Consider the following 19,106-nt stretch of genomic DNA (forward strand, 5'->3'; position numbering starts at 1 on the left):
ACCCAAAAAGAAAAAAAAGAAAAACCATATCCTTAGTCACTCAGCGAATACACTCAGGGCTTGGGAGGGGCATCCTTCATTCCGAGTCCTCTTTGTCTCTGTCCTGAGCCTCTAGTGTCCGTTCTTTTTCGGTCTTTTAAGCCACCACCAACAGTGCTCAGGGTCTGCTTCCTACAGACGGGGCTTCCTGCACGGGTGCGCTGCAGGACGCCCGCTGAGCCGCGTGACTCTGGCCCTTTGCTATTCATACTTGCGTCTTCACGTCTGATTTGTGTCCCCATCCATGCCACTGCAAAAACAGAAGCATGCACGCACCTCAGTATACACACATGGGCTTTTGTGCATGTGCAGACTCATACCTGTCCTTGGACATGCAAGCAAGTACATACATACTTGCACAACTCACTCATGTTTGCCAGGCAGATACACACTGGGCATTGTTAACTGAGTTTGGGGTGGATTATTTATTTTTCTGGGTTGTTTTGTTCTTGTTGTTCTTGTTGTTTTTTGTCTTTTTGGGTCACAGCTGGGGACATTCAGGGGTCAATCCTGGCTCTGCACTCAGGAATAACTACTGACAGTGCATCCCCTAAGGGATGCTGGGGATCAAAGGTGGGTCAGCCTTGTGCAAGACAAACACCCTCCCCGCTGGGCTATCGCTCTGGCCCTGGGGTGTGTGTGTATATATACATATATATATTTATATGTATTTATATATATTTTTGGTGGTGGTGGTGGTGGGGGGGGACTAGTGCCATGCCTGTCAGTCCTTGGAGGCGACTCCTGGCTTCGTGCTCTGGATATTCCTGTTAGTGCCGGGATTCAAGCAGGGCCAAGTGGCCTTACCCAGTGCTCTCTCCCATCACCCAGATGCTCACCGTGTTTATTGGGGCTCCCCCCTAACTCGGTGGTACTCCTGGCTCAGGGTCTAACCAGCTGGCTGTACTCAGGCGCCTAGACACTGTGCCAGCCCTTCAGCCCCCAATATCTACGTTTGGAATGCAAGTTCATTTTCATGAACAGCATCACAAAATGGAGTGTCTCCCATGTCATTGATCGGAAGCTACTTTGCATCCTCCTGGTCTGAATATCTGATTCTGTTTCTCTAGAAAGAAAAGTTCGCAGAGGCTTCAGAAGAGTCAGCCTCTGTTCAGAAAACCGTGCAAGGTGGGTGCGGGTCACTGGGTGGCTGTGCCGGGGCCGGGGCTCTGGGGGGCCACGCTCAGGGCTCTGCCCGCTCATTTCCCGTAGCTGACTTCCTCCGCCTCTTTCCTCTTTGACTTAAAGTTCATTCCCAGAGACCCGAGCAGGCCAGGCACTTGCCTTGCCCACGGCCAAGCTGGTATCCATCCCTGATACCAGCAGGCTGATCCCTGAGTGTAGAGCCAGGAGGTACCCTGGGCGTAGCGTGCGCGCACAACCCCCCCCCCACACACACACACACACATCACACACATACACATTGTTTCTTGTATTTTTTTAAATTTTTTTCTTTGTTAATAATGTTGGAGTTACTGTGGTTTGGCATATCGAATACATCACGGGGAGCTTGCCAGGCTCTGCCGTGCAGGCGAGATACTCTCGGTAGCTTGCCGGGCTCTCCGACAGGGGGCCAAGAATCGAACTCGGATCGGCCAGGTTGGCTCCATGCAAGGCAAACGCCCTACCGCTGTGCTATCGCTCCAGCCCAATGAAGGAGTACTACTAATTATTCAGCCATGGATGAAGCTGATTTAATTGGGCATGAACTCCACAGTACTTATTTTTTTAAAATTCTGTTCTGAATGTTAATTTTATTTTATTATTTTATTATTATTATATTTCCCTACTTTTTTTGATTCATGTGAGATATAGTTACAAAGTTTTCATGTTTGAGTTTCGGTCATACAATCATCAAACACCCGTCCCATCACCAGTGCACATTTTCCACCACCAAAATCCCCAGTATTCCACCAGCCCCGCACCTCTGCCAAGCCTTCCCCTGCCTGTGTGGCAGGCACACAATTTCCCCCATACTCTCTCTCTACTTTGTTTACATTCGATAGTTTGACACCAGTCCCACCAGCACTCAAACCTGCTGAAAAGGCAATGCTAGATGATTTCTTTCGTATTGCTTCTTATGGCTAGAATATAATGACCAGGAATATCTGTGTCATTCTCTTCCGGGAGTTGTACTGTATAGTCTCTGGGTCTTGGCCATTGATGAATTACATGGTGCTGGGGGGCAGTTTGTGGGTGTGACTGCCAAGCTACTGGAAAACTGGGAATGTGGCGGGAGGAGGCCCAGTCCTGATCTGAGCAAGCCTGGAGCTCTCAGTCACGGGTTCCCGCTTACCTCCGGGCCACTGACCCTAACTGCATCTTTTGATCTCTTTTGAGATGTATGGGTCTCTGAAATAAGGCCAATAGATGAGCTTATATAGCTTATAAAGCTTATATAGTGGTTTGTGGGTGTGTCTCCCACATACTGAACTTTTGTCCGTTTAATTTCTTGGTAAATTTGACCCCAAGTTGTTGGGGTCTGACCAAAGGCACAGGAGCAATTTTGGGGTATCTGGAAGTCTGCAGGCACCATCAGGCTGCTGATGCAATCTCCCCGCAGGTACAGGTGGACCTGCTGGTGGCATCATAGTCCCTACATCACTGTTTGTGGTGACATGCAGGTGTGCTTGGGAAAGTGCTGTGTGACCTGGCAGGGAGCTGGCTGGGTGGGAAGATTTTGGGATGCCCCCAGCCAAGACCCCGAGTTCCTCCTGGCGCCATACCCGCCGTCTCCATGCCGAAACCTCCTGGTGTTGCCCTCGGCCGGGGGCTTCTCCCGTAGAGACGCTTTATCGCCCCCGTGACCTCAGACTCCAGTGCGAGATTTGATGGAGCCTGCGAGACAGACTCTCAAATAATCCCGATGGTGCGTGAAATATATTAAACTTCTAACTTTATCCTAACTAGAATCTGTTGATAAGTTACATCAAAAAGAAGAACAGTTTAAGGCGCTGTCTTCTGAACGGGAGAAGTTGCGAGGAAATTGAACAGGTACGAGATGATCTCTGGGTGTCGTGCAGGGGCACGCCGGGCGTGAGGCGCCTCCCTGCTGACGCACCCGCGCCCCCTCCTCAGTCTCCCGGCCTCCCTCAGGGAGCCCCCACTGCAGGTCCCAGTCCCCCTCCCGCCCGCCCCCCCTATCACTTCCTGGGGCCCTGTGACACTCCGGCCACCTTGGCCCTGGGACGACTGTCAAATGCTGCCCAAGGTTCCCCCATGAGGGCCATCTATGAGGCGCCTTGTACGGTCAGACCCCCCCGTCCTGGCCCCATCCTTTGCTCGCAGCCTGCGTTTCTTCCCCGTCTTGTGAGTTGTCCTTGGTTTCACTGGCTGCTGCTCAGTTCGAGCAGTTTTCACGGGGCCAGAGAGTGAAACGTCCTCGGAGGGAGGCCTGGGACAGAAGCTCAGGGAACGCTTAGTTGCTTACGACACCCCAACGCTGTTCTCCCCCACCACCCTCCCTGCATCTCTCCCTGTCTTTCTCTCTCCCTCTGTCTCTCTCCCTCCCTTCCACTCTCCCTCCCTCCCCCCCCCACTCCTCTCCTCCCCTCCCCTCAGATATGGAGGCCAAATTCAAAGAGAGAGATGTGCGAGAAGAGCAGTTGACGAAGGCAAAGGCCAAGTTGGAAAACGACATCGCGGACATCATGAAAATGTCCGGGGAAAACTCGTCACAGCTGACGAGAATGAATGATGAACTACGCCTGAAGGAGAGTGGGGTGTGTCGGGCTGCTTTTCCAGAGCGTTCTGTGGTGACGCCTGCAGCCGCGAGTCACCCTCCTGGAATTCTGTCTGCTGCCCTCTTCCGAGCTCTCTGAGGCTCCTTCATGAACCCTCAAGTCAGCTGCTCAATCGGAAGGCCGCAGCGTCACCCATTTTTTGGTGTGATTTGTGAAGAAAAGGTGGCGGGTTGCTTGTGGCACGGCCTGTCCCAAGTAGCGGAAATAGTCCCCATTGGAGGAAGGACAGCTGACCCATGTCACACGGAGAGAAGTTTCTCTGTTTTGGCTTAGGGCCCCTCCCGGGGGTGCTCAGGGGTCACTCCTGGCACAGCTGCTGGGTCATAATGGGGTGCTGGGGTGGAACGCAGGTCGGCCACTCACGGCAGGCTCCCCCTCTGTAGTCATCAACTTACTTATTAACCTCAGCCAAAGAGGAAATTGAGCTGATGTGGGATGATCGCAGGGCCCTGAGGTCAGAGAATCAATTGCTGGCGAAGGAGAAGCTCTCTCTGACGCCAGAGAGTGGGTCGTTTCTATTGAAGCTCACAGAAGCGGAGGCCAAAATCTCTTCGCTGTGGGAAGACCAGAGGAAGCTCTGGCTGATGAACCAAGAAATTCGCTTAGACAAAGAGAAGATCATTGAGGCCAGGCGGACCACGGAGAAGCTCTGGCAGCAGGAGCGGCTCGGCCAAGAAGCCCTCGAGGCGGAGAAAGAGAAAGTGCTCAAGCAGGGCAGGGCGGTGCAGGAGGAACTCAAGGAGGTCTGTGCGGAGAAGGACGCGCTGCAGGTCGCCAAGGTGGGGCTGCTGGCCCTGGTGGACGAGCTGCAGATGAGCAAGAGCGGCCTGGTGGCCAAGCGTAAGAAGGGCCTGGAGGAGAGGGGCCAGCTGGAGGAGCATGTCAAGAAGCTGGTTCTGGAGAACCTGTCCCTGGCCAAGGACAAGGACAACATCATCCAGAAGCTGCACTGCTCTTACGAGGAGCTGGCTCGGGATCAGAAGTCACTGGTGCAAGAGATCGAGGAGCTCACGGCCGAGAAGTTGGCCGTGGAGAAGCAGTCGGGCCTCGACAGCCTGTGCGTGGCCCTGAAGCTGGAGCGTGACGGCCTGGCCCAGAGCAACAAGGAGCTAGAGCTGGAGCAAGACCTGCTGAGCCAGGAGCAGGAGAAGCTGGGCGCCAGCCTGGAGGCGGCGCTGCAGGTGAAGGAGCTGCTGGGCGCCAAGGCCAGCTGCCTGCGCACGCAGCTGGACGAGGCCACAAGGCCGTGCACAAGGCCAAGCTGAAGGCGCTGCAGACGCAGGCGGCCAACGCCCACCTGGCGCAGCTGCTGGAGCAGATCAAGACCAGCCGGGAGAACTCCGACTCGGAGTGCCTGCAACTTCTGCATGAGGAGGAGACGCTGAGCCTGGCCGAGCGGCAGCTGGCGGCCGAGAAGAAGGAGCTCCTCGGCGAGAAGGACCTCCTGGCCCAGAAGCTCGGCCGCTGCTCCGAGGAGGCGTTGCGCGTGGAGTCGGCCCTGCGTGAGCCGCTGAACAGCCTGGGTTCCGAGAAGGAGCTGCTGGGTCAGAAGGCCACGAAGCTCCAGCAGCAGCTGGACTGGTTGCTGAAAGACCAGGCACTGCTGGAGGCTCAGCAGACCGAGCTGCTGGCCGAGCGGGAGGCGTCCCTGCAGGCCCTGGGCGAGCTGCAGCAGAAGCACGAGGAGGAGGCGTCCAAACGCCCGGGTGGCCGTCCAAGAGAAGAGGAAGCTCTCGGTGAGCTAGACGTGCTGCAGCGGGAGCTCCAGGAGCAGCACCAGGAGAACCAGGGGCTGGCGGCCAGCCAGGGCGCCCTCGAGGCAGCGCTGCAGGAGGCCCGGGACGAGGCCCGCAGCCTGGAGAAGACACGCGCCAGTGTGCTGCAGGCCAAGAAGGCGCTCGACGCCGAGTGGCAGGAGGAGTGCCGGCGGCTGGCGGAGGACAGGCTCGCGGCACTGCAGGCCCTGGTGCAGGAGCGGGAGGCCCGCGCCAAGGAGACCCAGGAGGCCACCCACGAGGCCAGCCAGCTGCAGGGCCGCCTGAGACTGCTGGAGCAGGAAGCGGAGGAGCTGCAGGCGCGCGCACAGGGGCTGCAGGCCGAGCGCCTGGACCTGCTGGAGTTTGAGAAGGTGCAGTCAGACCAGAAGGTGGCCGAGATCCTGGGGGAGAAGGAACTGCTGAGCGCCGACGCCGCCCGGCTGGCCACCAACATCGAGGCCCTCAAGGGCGACTTTGCGGCCCTGTCCAAGTCCAAGCTGGAGCTGAAGGGCCTGCACAGCTGCCTCGCCGAGATCCTGGCCGACCTGCAGCGCAAGCACGAGGCGGGCCTGTCCGAGCGGGCCCAGGCCGAGCAAGAGGGAGCTGCAGCAAGAGAGGGCCGAGCTCCTGCAAGAGAAGGAGCAGCTGGCCGACAGTTACTTCCTCCTCCAGAAGGAGGTCAGTCGGCTGGCCCAGACCAGCAGCCACGTCTCGGCCTACCTCCTGGAGGCCAATAAGGAGAACCACGTGCTGAGGGAGGACAAGAGCAATCTCGCGTTTCAGATCAGAGAGCTTGAGAAGCTGCAGTCATTCACGGTAAAGTGGAGCAGGCCCGACCCCCGTAGGCCCGGGGTACCCCCTTTTAGTGGTTAAGAGGATTGCTCTTTGTCGGCACAAGGAGCGGTGGATCCCCACGGAACCCGTCGCAAGTGTGTCACGGGCTGTTTGCTGCGGGCGCGGGGACAGCTCGTCACCACGTGCCTGGTGACCTCTAGGACAAGGCATAAGCTGTGAATAAAACCGAAAAAGGACAGTATGTTCGTTTCCGCGGGGAGTTCTCGTGGAAGATTGCACTGTGGCTCTTCAAGACGTAAGGGAAGGCATGAGAGAGGCACTAAGTTGTAAAGCAAAGCAGTGTCTTCCAGGGGGACTTTGAGCGGTTGCCCTGAGTCTGCTGACTTGGGATTAGGGGGGTGCCCTGTGCCACCTGCGGGTGCCCGGTGCAGGGCAGCCTGGACTCGGGGGTGCCCTGTGCGCCTGTATGGTTCCCAGTGCAGTGCAGCCTGGACTCCGGGGTGCCCTTTGTCACCTGCAGAGTGCCTGGTACACGGCAGCTTGGACTCGAGGGTGCCTGGTGCAGGGCAAGTGTTCTCTCTTCCCACCTCACTCACGGTTTACATTTCTCCCACTCCCACACCTGTGCTCACGGCTCACATCTCCTCTCCTTCCACCCCCCACCCCCCACGATCTCCACCCAGGCCTGCTTAGCTGTCCGCTCATGTCATTTTTATTCTGTGTGAGGAATGGAGGCTCTTGGGAACCCTGGGCTGTGTCGGGGTGTCAGTCTTGCTGCTGAGCAGCTCAGACGCGAGTCGCCGCAGGATGACCGGCGGCCAGCAGGGGCCGGAGCCGCTGTGGCAGGTGTGTGTGGTTTGTGGGTCGTTTTGCGCAGTGCCGTGCCACTGTTGCCAACCCCTCCCTGGCCCCCCAGCGTGGCTCAACGAGGTTTCTCTCTCCAGGCTGTGCAGATGGTGCAAGATGCCAGGCAGATCATGGAGCAAATGACCAAAGAGAAGATGGAGACCCAGGCCTCCCTGGAGGACGCCAGGAACACCAATGCGAAGTTGCAGAGTGAGGTGGGTGATGGTGGTGACCAGGGCTGTGTAGGCCCAGCCTCAGCCTTGAGAGAAACCATAACCTGGGCCAGAGCGATAGCACAGCGGGTAGGGCGTTCGACTTACACACGGGAGACCCAGGTTCAATCCCCGGCATCCCCTATGATCCCCTGAGCACCGCCAGGAGTAATTCCTTGAGTGCAGAGCTAGGAGGCATCCCTGTGCATTGCTGGGTGTGACCCAAAAAGAAAAAAAAGAAAAACCATATCCTTAGTCACTCAGCGAATACACTCAGGGCTTGGGAGGGGCATCCTTCATTCCGAGTCCTCTTTGTCTCTGTCCTGAGCCTCTAGTGTCCGTTCTTTTTCGGTCTTTTAAGCCACCACCAACAGTGCTCAGGGTCTGCTTCCTACAGACGGGGCTTCCTGCACGGGTGCGCTGCAGGACGCCCGCTGAGCCGCGTGACTCTGGCCCTTTGCTATTCATACTTGCGTCTTCACGTCTGATTTGTGTCCCCATCCATGCCACTGCAAAAACAGAAGCATGCACACACCTCAGTATACACACATGGGCTTTTGTGCATGTGCAGACTCATACCTGTCCTTGGACATGCAAGCAAGTACATACATACTTGCACAACTCACTCATGTTTGCCAGGCAGATACACACTGGGCATTGTTAACTGAGTTTGGGGTGGATTATTTATTTTTCTGGGTTGTTTTGTTCTTGTTGTTCTTGTTGTTTTTTTGTCTTTTTGGGTCACAGCTGGGGACATTCAGGGGTCAATCCTGGCTCTGCACTCAGGAATAACTACTGACAGTGCATCCCCTAAGGGATGCTGGGGATCAAAGGTGGGTCAGCCTTGTGCAAGACAAACACCCTCCCCGCTGGGCTATCGCTCTGGCCCTGGGGTGTGTGTGTATATATACATATATATATATTTATATGTATATATATATATATATATATTTTTTTGGTGGTGGTGGTGGGGGGGGGGGGACTAGTGCCATGCCTGTCAGTCCTTGGAGGCGACTCCTGGCTTCGTGCTCTGGATATTCCTGTTAGTGCCGGGATTCAAGCAGGGCCAAGTGGCCTTACCCAGTGCTCTCTCCCATCACCCAGATGCTCACCGTGTTTATTGGGGCTCCCCCCTAACTCGGTGGTACTCCTGGCTCAGGGTCTAACCAGCTGGCTGTACTCGGGCGCCTGGACACTGTGCCAGCCCTTCAGCCCCCAATATCTACGTTTGGAATGCAAGTTCATTTTCATGAACAGCATCACAAAATGGAGTGTCTCCCATGTCATGGATCGGAAGCTACTTTGCACCCTCCTGGTCTGAATATCTGATTCTGTTTCTCTAGAAAGAAAAGTTCGCAGAGGCTTCAGAAGAGTCAGCCTCTGTTCAGAAAACCGTGCAAGGTGGGTGCGGGTCACTGGGTGGCTGTGCCGGGGCCGGGGCTCTGGGGGGCCACGCTCAGGGCTCTGCCCGCTCATTTCCCGTAGCTGACTTCCTCCGCCTCTTTCCTCTTTGACTTAAAGTTCATTCCCAGAGACCCGAGCAGGCCAGGCACTTGCCCTGCCCACGGCCAAGCTGGTATCCATCCCTGATACCAGCAGGCTGATCCCTGAGTGTAGAGCCAGGAGGTACCCTGGGCGTAGCGTGCGCGGACAACCCCCCCCCCCACACACACACACACACACATCACACACATACACATTGTTTTTTGTATTTTTTTAAATTTTTTTCTTTGTTAATAATGTTGGAGTTACTGTGGTTTGGCATATCGAATACATCACGGGGAGCTTGCCAGGCTCTGCCGTGCAGGCGAGATACTCTCGGTAGCTTGCCGGGCTCTCCGACAGGGGCCCAAGAATCGAACTCGGATCGGCCATGTTGGCTCCATGCAAGGCAAACGCCCTACCGCTGTGCTATCGCTCCAGCCCAATGAAGGAGTACTACTAATTATTCAGCCATGGATGAAGCTGATTTAATTGGGCATGAACTCCACAGTACTTATTTTTGTTAAATTCTGTTCTGAATGTTAATTTTATTTTATTATTTTATTATTATTATATTTCCCTACTTTTTTTGATTCATGTGAGATATAGTTACAAAGTTTTCATGTTTGAGTTTCGGTCATACAATCATCAAACACCCGTCCCATCACCAGTGCACATTTTCCACCACCAAAATCCCCAGTATTCCACCAGCCCCGCACCTCTGCCAAGCCTTCCCCTGCCTGTGTGGCAGGCACACAATTTCCCCCATACTCTCTCTCTACTTTGTTTACATTCGATAGTTTGACACCAGTCCCACCAGCACTCAAACCTGCTGAAAAGGCAATGCTAGATGATTTCTTTCGTATTGCTTCTTATGGCTAGAATATAATGACCAGGAATATCTGTGTCATTCTCTTCCGGGAGTTGTACTGTATAGTCTCTGGGTCTTGGCCATTGATGAATTACATGGTGCTGGGGGGCAGTTTGTGGGTGTGACTGCCAAGCTACTGGAAAACTGGGAATGTGGCGGGAGGAGGCCCAGTCCTGATCTGAGCAAGCCTGGAGCTCTCAGTCACGGGTTCCCGTTTACCTCCGGGCCACTGACCCTAACTGCATCTTTTGATCTCTTTTGAGATGTATGGGTCTCTGAAATAAGGCCAATAGATGAGCTTATATAGCTTATATAGCTTATAAAGCTTATATAGTGGTTTGTGGGTGTGTCTCCCACATACTGAACTTTTGTCCGTTTAATTTCTTGGTAAATTTGACCCCAAGTTGTTGGGGTCTGACCAAAGGCACAGGAGCAATTTTGGGGTATCTGGAAGTCTGCAGGCACCATCAGGCTGCTGATGCAATCTCCCCGCAGGTACAGGTGGACCTGCTGGTGGCATCATAGTCCCTACATCACTGTTTGTGGTGACATGCAGGTGTGCTTGGGAAAGTGCTGTGTGACCTGGCAGGGAGCTGGCTGGGTGGGAAGATTTTGGGATGCCCCCAGCCAAGACCCCGAGTTCCTCCTGGCGCCATACCCGCCGTCTCCATGCCGAAACCTCCTGGTGTTGCCCTCGGCCGGGGGCTTCTCCCGTAGAGACGCTTTATCGCCCCCGTGACCTCAGACTCCAGTGCGAGATTTGATGGAGCCTGCGAGACAGACTCTCAAATAATCCCGATGGTGCGTGAAATATATTAAACTTCTAACTTTATCCTAACTAGAATCTGTTGATAAGTTACATCAAAAAGAAGAACAGTTTAAGGCGCTGTCTTCTGAACGGGAGAAGTTGCGAGGAAATTGAACAGGTACGAGATGATCTCTGGGTGTCGTGCAGGGGCACGCCGGGCGTGAGGCGCCTCCCTGCTGACGCACCCGCGCCCCCTCCTCAGTCTCCCGGCCTCCCTCAGGGAGCCCCCACTGCAGGTCCCAGTCCCCCTCCCGCCCGCCCCCCCTATCACTTCCTGGGGCCCTGTGACACTCCGGCCACCTTGGCCCTGGGACGACTGTCAAATGCTGCCCAAGGTTCCCCCATGAGGGCCATCTATGAGGCGCCTTGTACGGTCAGACCCCCCGTCCTGGCCCCATCCTTTGCTCGCAGCCTGCGTTTCTTCCCCGTCTTGTGAGTTGTCCTTGGTTTCACTGGCTGCTGCTCAGTTCGAGCAGTTTTCACGGGGCCAGAGAGTGAAACGTCCTCGGAGGGAGGCCTGGGACAGAAGCTCAGGGAACGCTTAGTTGCTTACGACACCCCAACGCTGTTCTCCCCCACCACCCTCCCTGCATCTCTCCCTGTCTTTCTCTCTCCCTCTGTCTCTCTCCCTCCCTTCCTCTCTCCCTCCCTCCCCCCCCCACTCCTCTCCTCCCCTCCCCTCAGATATGGAGGCCAAATTCAAAGAGAGAGATGTGCGAGAAGAGCAGTTGACGAAGGCAAAGGCCAAGTTGGAAAACGACATCGCGGACATCATGAAAATGTCCGGGGAAAACTCGTCACAGCTGACGAGAATGAATGATGAACTACGCCTGAAGGAGAGTGGGGTGTGTCGGGCTGCTTTTCCAGAGCGTTCTGTGGTGACGCCTGCAGCCGCGAGTCACCCTCCTGGAATTCTGTCTGCTGCCCTCTTCCGAGCTCTCTGAGGCTCCTTCATGAACCCTCAAGTCAGCTGCTCAATCGGAAGGCCGCAGCGTCACCCATTTTTTGGTGTGATTTGTGAAGAAAAGGTGGCGGGTTGCTTGTGGCACGGCCTGTCCCAAGTAGCGGAAATAGTCCCCATTGGAGGAAGGACAGCTGACCCATGTCACACGGAGAGAAGTTTCTCTGTTTTGGCTTAGGGCCCCTCCCGGGGGTGCTCAGGGGTCACTCCTGGCACAGCTGCTGGGTCATAATGGGGTGCTGGGGTGGAACGCAGGTCGGCCACTCACGGCAGGCTCCCCCTCTGTAGTCATCAACTTACTTATTAACCTCAGCCAAAGAGGAAATTGAGCTGATGTGGGATGATCGCAGGGCCCTGAGGTCAGAGAATCAATTGCTGGCGAAGGAGAAGCTCTCTCTGACGCCAGAGAGTGGGTCGTTTCTATTGAAGCTCACAGAAGCGGAGGCCAAAATCTCTTCGCTGCGGGAAGACCAGAGGAAGCTCTGGCTGATGAACCAAGAAATTCGCTTAGACAAAGAGAAGATCATTGAGGCCAGGCGGACCACGGAGAAGCTCTGGCAGCAGGAGCGGCTCGGCCAAGAAGCCCTCGAGGCGGAGAAAGAGAAAGTGCTCAAGCAGGGCAGGGCGGTGCAGGAGGAACTCAAGGAGGTCTGTGCGGAGAAGGACGCGCTGCAGGTCGCCAAGGTGGGGCTGCTGGCCCTGGTGGACGAGCTGCAGATGAGCAAGAGCGGCCTGGTGGCCAAGCGTAAGAAGGGCCTGGAGGAGAGGGGCCAGCTGGAGGAGCATGTCAAGAAGCTGGTTCTGGAGAACCTATCCCTGGCCAAGGACAAGGACAACATCATCCAGAAGCTGCACTGCTCTTACGAGGAGCTGGCTCGGGATCAGAAGTCACTGGTGCAAGAGATCGAGGAGCTCACGGCCGAGAAGTCGGCCGTGGAGAAGCAGTCGGGCCTCGACAGCCTGTGCGTGGCCCTGAAGCTGGAGCGTGACGGCCTGGCCCAGAGCAACAAGGAGCTAGAGCTGGAGCAAGACCTGCTGAGCCAGGAGCAGGAGAAGCTGGGCGCCAGCCTGGAGGCGGCGCTGCAGGTGAAGGAGCTGCTGGGCACCAAGGCCAGCTGCCTGCGCACGCAGCTGGACGAGGCCACAAGGCCGTGCACAAGGCCAAGCTGAAGGCGCTGCAGACGCAGGCGGCCAACGCCCACCTGGCGCAGCTGCTGGAGCAGATCAAGACCAGCCGGGAGAACTCCGACTCGGAGTGCCTGCAACTTCTGCATGAGGAGGAGACGCTGAGCCTGGCCGAGCGGCAGCTGGCAGCCGAGAAGAAGGAGCTCCTCGGCGAGAAGGACCTCCTGGCCCAGAAGCTCGGCTGCTGCTCCGAGGAGGCGTTGCGCGTGGAGTCGGCCCTGCGTGAGCCGCTGAACAGCCTGGGTTCCGAGAAGGAGCTGCTGGGTCAGAAGGCCACGAAGCTCCAGCAGCAGCTGGACTGGTTGCTGAAAGACCAGGCACTGCTGGAGGCTCAGCAGACCGAGCTGCTGGCCGAGCGGGAGGCGTCCCTGCAGGCCCTGGGCGAGCTGCAGCAGAAGCACGAGGAGGAGGCGTCCAAACGCCCGGGTGGCCGTCCAAGAGAAGAGGAAGCTCTCGGTGAGCTAGACGTGCTGCAGCGGGAGCTCCAGGAGCAGCACCAGGAGAACCAGGGGCTGGCGGCCAGCCAGGGCGCCCTCGAGGCAGCGCTGCAGGAGGCCCAGGACGAGGCCCGCAGCCTGGAGAAGACACGCGCCAGTGTGCTGCAGGCCAAGAAGGCGCTCGACGCCGAGCGGCAGGAGGAGTGCCGGCGGCTGGCGGAGGACAGGCTCGCGGCACTGCAGGCCCTGGTGCAGGAGCGGGAGGCCCGCGCCCAGGAGACCCAGGAGGCCACCCACGAGGCCAGCCAGCTGCAGGGCCGCCTGAGACTGCTGGAGCAGGAAGCGGAGGAGCTGCAGGCGCGCGCACAGGGGCTGCAGGCCGAGCGCCTGGACCTGCTGGAGTTTGAGAAGGTGCAGTCAGACCAGAAGGTGGCCGAGATCCTGGGGGAGAAGGAACTGCTGAGCGCCGACGCCGCCCGGCTGGCCACCAACATCGAGGCCCTCAAGGGCGACTTTGCGGCCCTGTCCAAGTCCAAGCTGGAGCTGAAGGGCCTGCACAGCTGCCTCGCCGAGATCCTGGCCGACCTGCAGCGCAAGCACGAGGCGGGCCTGTCCGAGCGGGCCCAGGCCGAGCAAGAGGGAGCTGCAGCAAGAGAGGGCCGAGCTCCTGCAAGAGAAGGAGCAGCTGGCCGACAGTTACTTCCTCCTCCAGAAGGAGGTCAGTCGGCTGGCCCAGACCAGCAGCCACGTCTCGGCCTACCTCCTGGAGGCCAATAAGGAGAACCACGTGCTGAGGGAGGACAAGAGCAATCTCGCGTTTCAGATCAGAGAGCTTGAGAAGCTGCAGTCATTCACGGTAAAGTGGAGCAGGCCCGACCCCCGTAGGCCCGGGGTACCCCCTTTTAGTGGTTAAGAGGATTGCTCTTTGTCGGTACAAGGAGCGGTGGATCCCCACGGAACCCGTCGCAAGTGTGTCACGGGCTGTTTGCTGCGGGCGCGGGGACAGCTCGTCACCACGTGCCTGGTGACCTCTAGGACAAGGCATAAGCTGTGAATAAAACCGAAAAAGGACAGTATGTTCGTTTCCGCGGGGAGTTCTCGTGGAAGATTGCACTGTGGCTCTTCAAGACGTAAGGGAAGGCATGAGAGAGGCACTAAGTTGTAAAGCAAAGCAGTGTCTTCCGGGGGGGACTTTGAGCGGTTGCCCTGAGTCTGCTGACTTGGGATTAGGGGGGTGCCCTGTGCCACCTGCGGGTGCCCGGTGCAGGGCAGCCTGGACTCGGGGGTGCCCTGTGCGCCTGTATGGTTCCCAGTGCAGTGCAGCCTGGACTCCGGGGTGCCCTTTGTCACCTGCAGAGTGCCTGGTACACGGCAGCTTGGACTCGAGGGTGCCTGGTGCAGGGCAAGTGTTCTCTCTTCCCACCTCACTCACGGTTTACATTTCTCCCACTCCCACACCTGTGCTCACGGCTCACATCTCCTCTCCTTCCACCCCCCACCCCCCACGCTCTCCACCCAGGCCTGCTTAGCTGTCCGCTCATGTCATTTTTATTCTGTGTGAGGAATGGAGGCTCTTGGGAACCCTGGGCTGTGTCGGGGTGTCAGTCTTGCTGCTGAGCAGCTCAGACGCGAGTCGCCGCAGGATGACCGGCGGCCAGCAGGGGCCGGAGCCGCTGTGGCAGGTGTGTGTGGTTTGTGGGTCGTTTTGCGCAGTGCCGTGCCACTGTTGCCAACCCCTCCCTGGCCCCCCAGCGTGGCTCAACGAGGTTTCTCTCTCCAGGCTGTGCAGATGGTGCAAGATGCCAGGCAGATCATGGAGCAAATGACCAAAGAGAAGATGGAGACCCTGGCCTCCCTGGAGGACGCCAGGAACACCAATGCGAAGTTGCAGAGTGAGGTGGGTGATGGTGGTGACCAGGGCTGTGTAGGCCCAGCCTCAGCCTTGAGAGAAACCATAACCTGGGCCAGAGCGATAGCACAGCGGGGAGGGCGTTTGACTTACACACGGGAGACCCAGGTTCAATCCCCGGCATCCCCTATGATCCCCTGAGCACCGCCAGGAGTAATTCCTTGAGTGCAGAGCTAGGAGGCATCCCTGTGCATTGCTGGGTGTGACCCAAAAAGAAAAAAAAGAAAAACCATATCCTTAGTCACTCAGCGAATACACTCAGGGCTTGGGAGGGGCATTCTTCATTCCGAGTCCTCTTTGTCTCTGTCCTGAGCCTCTAGTGTCCGTTCTTTTTCGGTCTTTTAAGCCACCACCAACAGTGCTCAGGGTCTGCTTCCTACAGACGGGGCTTCCTGCACGGGTGCGCTGCAGGACGCCCGCTGAGCCGCGTGACTCTGGCCCTTTGCTATTCATACTTGCGTCTTCACGTCTGATTTGTGTCCCCATCCATGCCACTGCAAAAACAGAAGCATGCACGCACCTCAGTATACACACATGGGCTTTTGTGCATGTGCAGACTCATACCTGTCCTTGGACATGCAAGCAAGTACATACATACTTGCACAACTCACTCATGTTTGCCAGGCAGATACACACTGGGCATTGTTAACTGAGTTTGGGGTGGATTATTTATTTTTCTGGGTTGTTTTGTTCTTGTTGTTCTTGTTGTTTTTTGTCTTTTTGGGTCACAGCTGGGGACATTCAGGGGTCAATCCTGGCTCTGCACTCAGGAATAACTACTGACAGTGCATCCCCTAAGGGATGCTGGGGATCAAAGGTGGGTCAGCCTTGTGCAAGACAAACACCCTCCCCGCTGGGCTATCGCTCTGGCCCTGGGGTGTGTGTGTATATATACATATATATATATTTATATGTATATATATATATTTTTGGTGGTGGTGGTGGTGGTGGGGGACTAGTGCCATGCCTGTCAGTCCTTGGAGGCGACTCCTGGCTTCGTGCTCTGGATATTCCTGTTAGTGCCGGGATTCAAGCAGGGCCAAGTGGCCTTACCCAGTGCTCTCTCCCATCACCCAGATGCTCACCGTGTTTATTGGGGCTCCCCCCTAACTCGGTGGTACTCCTGGCTCAGGGTCTAACCAGCTGGCTGTACTCGGGCGCCTGGACACTGTGCCAGCCCTTCAGCCCCCAATATCTACGTTTGGAATGCAAGTTCATTTTCATGAACAGCATCACAAAATGGAGTGTCTCCCATGTCATTGATCGGAAGCTACTTTGCACCCTCCTGGTCTGAATATCTGATTCTGTTTCTCTAGAAAGAAAAGTTCGCAGAGGCTTCAGAAGAGTCAGCCTCTGTTCAGAAAACCGTGCAAGGTGGGTGCGGGTCACTGGGTGGCTGTGCCGGGGCCGGGGCTCTGGGGGGCCACGCTCAGGGCTCTGCCTGCTCATTTCCCGTAGCTGACTTCCTCCGCCTCTTTCCTCTTTGACTTAAAGTTCATTCCCAGAGACCCGAGCAGGCCAGGCACTTGCCTTGCCCACGGCCAAGCTGGTATCCATCCCTGATACCAGCAGGCTGATCCCTGAGTGTAGAGCCAGGAGGTACCCTGGGCATAGCGTGCGCGGACAACCCGCCCCCCCGCCACACACACACACACACATCACACACATACACATTGTTTTTTGTATTTTTTTAAATTTTTTTCTTTGTTAATAATGTTGGAGTTACTGTGGTTTGGCATATTGAATACATCACGGGGAGCTTGCCAGGCTCTGCCGTGCAGGCGAGATACTCTCGGTAGCTTGCCGGGCTCTCCGACAGGGGCCCAAGAATCGAACTCGGATCGGCCATGTTGGCTCCATGCAAGGCAAACGCCCTACCGCTGTGCTATCGCTCCAGCTCAATGAAGGAGTACTACTAATTATTCAGCCATGGATGAAGCTGATTTAATTGGGCATGAACTCCACAGTACTTATTTTTGTTAAATTCTGTTCTGAATGTTAATTTTATTTTATTATTTTATTATTATTATATTTCCCTACTTTTTTTGATTCATGTGAGATATAGTTACAAAGTTTTCATGTTTGAGTTTCGGTCATACAATCATCAAACACCCGTCCCATCACCAGTGCACATTTTCCACCACCAAAATCCCCAGTATTCCACCAGCCCCGCACCTCTGCCAAGCCTTCCCCTGCCTGTGTGGCAGGCACACAATTTCCCCCATACTCTCTCTCTACTTTGTTTACATTCGATAGTTTGACACCAGTCCCACCAGCACTCAAACCTGCTGAAAAGGCAATGCTAGATGATTTCTTTCGTATTGCTTCTTATGGCTAGAATATAATGACCAGGAATATCTGTGTCATTCTCTTCCGGGAGTTGTACTGTATAGTCTCTGGGTCTTGGCCATTGATGAATTACATGGTGCTGGGGGGCAGTTTGTGGGTGTGACTGCCAAGCTACTGGAAAACTGGGAATGTGGCGGGAGGAGGCCCAGTCCTGATCTGAGCAAGCCTGGAGCTCTCAGTCACGGGTTCCCGTTTACCTCCGGGCCACTGACCCTAACTGCATCTTTTGATCTCTTTTGAGATGTATGGGTCTCTGAAATAAGGCCAATAGATGAGCTTATATAGCTTATATAGCTTATAAAGCTTATATAGTGGTTTGTGGGTGTGTCTCCCACATACTGAACTTTTGTCCGTTTAATTTCTTGGTAAATTTGACCCCAAGTTGTTGGGGTCTGACCAAAGGCACAGGAGCAATTTTGGGGTATCTGGAAGTCTGCAGGCACCATCAGGCTGCTGATGCAATCTCCCCGCAGGTACAGGTGGACCTGCTGGTGGCATCATAGTCCCTACATCACTGTTTGTGGTGACATGCAGGTGTGCTTGGGAAAGTGCTGTGTGACCTGGCAGGGAGCTGGCTGGGTGGGAAGATTTTGGGATGCCCCCAGCCAAGACCCCGAGTTCCTCCTGGCGCCATACCCGCCGTCTCCATGCCGAAACCTCCTGGTGTTGCCCTCGGCCGGGGGCTTCTCCCGTAGAGACGCTTTATCGCCCCCGTGACCTCAGACTCCAGTGCGAGATTTGATGGAGCCTGCGAGACAGACTCTCAAATAATCCCGATGGTGCGTGAAATATATTAAACTTCTAACTTTATCCTAACTAGAATCTGTTGATAAGTTACATCAAAAAGAAGAACAGTTTAAGGCGCTGTCTTCTGAACGGGAGAAGTTGCGAGGAAATTGAACAGGTACGAGATGATCTCTGGGTGTCGTGCACGGGCACGCCGGGCGTGAGGCGCCTCCCTGCTGACGCTCCCGCGCCCCCTCCTCAGTCTCCCGGCCTCCCTCAGGGAGCCCCCACTGCAGGTCCCAGTCCCCCTCCCGCCCGCCCCCCCTATCACTTCCTGGGGCCCTGTGACACTCCGGCCACCTTGGCCCTGGGACGACTGTCAAATGCTGCCCAAGGTTCCCCCATGAGGGCCATCTATGAGGCGCCTTGTACGGTCAGACCCCCCGTCCTGGCCCCATCCCTTGCTCGCAGCCTGCGTTTCTTCCCCGTCTTGTGAGTTGTCCTTGGTTTCACTGGCTGCTGCTCAGTTCGAGCAGTTTTCACGGGGCCAGAGAGTGAAACGTCCTCGGAGGGAGGCCTGGGACAGAAGCTCAGGGAACGCTTAGTTGCTTACGACACCCCAACGCTGTTCTCCCCCACCACCCTCCCTGCATCTCTCCCTGTCTTTCTCTCTCCCTCTGTCTCTCTCCCTCCCTTCCTCTCTCCCTCCCTCCCCCCCCACTCCTCTCCTCCCCTCCCCTCAGATATGGAGGCCAAATTCAAAGAGAGAGATGTGCGAGAAGAGCAGTTGACGAAGGCAAAGGCCAAGTTGGAAAACGACATCGCGGACATCATGAAACTGTCCGGGGAAAACTCGTCACAGCTGACGAGAATGAATGATGAACTACGCCTGAAGGAGAGTGGGGTGTGTCGGGCTGCTTTTCCAGAACGTTCTGTGGTGACGCCTGCAGCCGCGAGTCACCCTCCTGGAATTCTGTCTGCTGCCC

At 56.1% G+C, this 19,106-nt stretch overlaps 1 pseudogene; it reads left to right on the plus strand.

Moving 5' to 3' along the window:
- The first annotated feature begins 12,003 nt into the window (after positions 1–12,003).
- Positions 12,004–19,106, plus strand: part of LOC130039168 (CAP-Gly domain-containing linker protein 1-like) — a 51,777-nt pseudogene continuing 44,674 nt past the window's right edge.

Source organism: Sorex fumeus, unplaced genomic scaffold (genome assembly GCF_029834395.1).
Source record: "Sorex fumeus unplaced genomic scaffold, SorFum_2.1 ptg000083l, whole genome shotgun sequence".
Classification (NCBI taxonomy): domain Eukaryota; kingdom Metazoa; phylum Chordata; class Mammalia; order Eulipotyphla; family Soricidae; genus Sorex; species Sorex fumeus.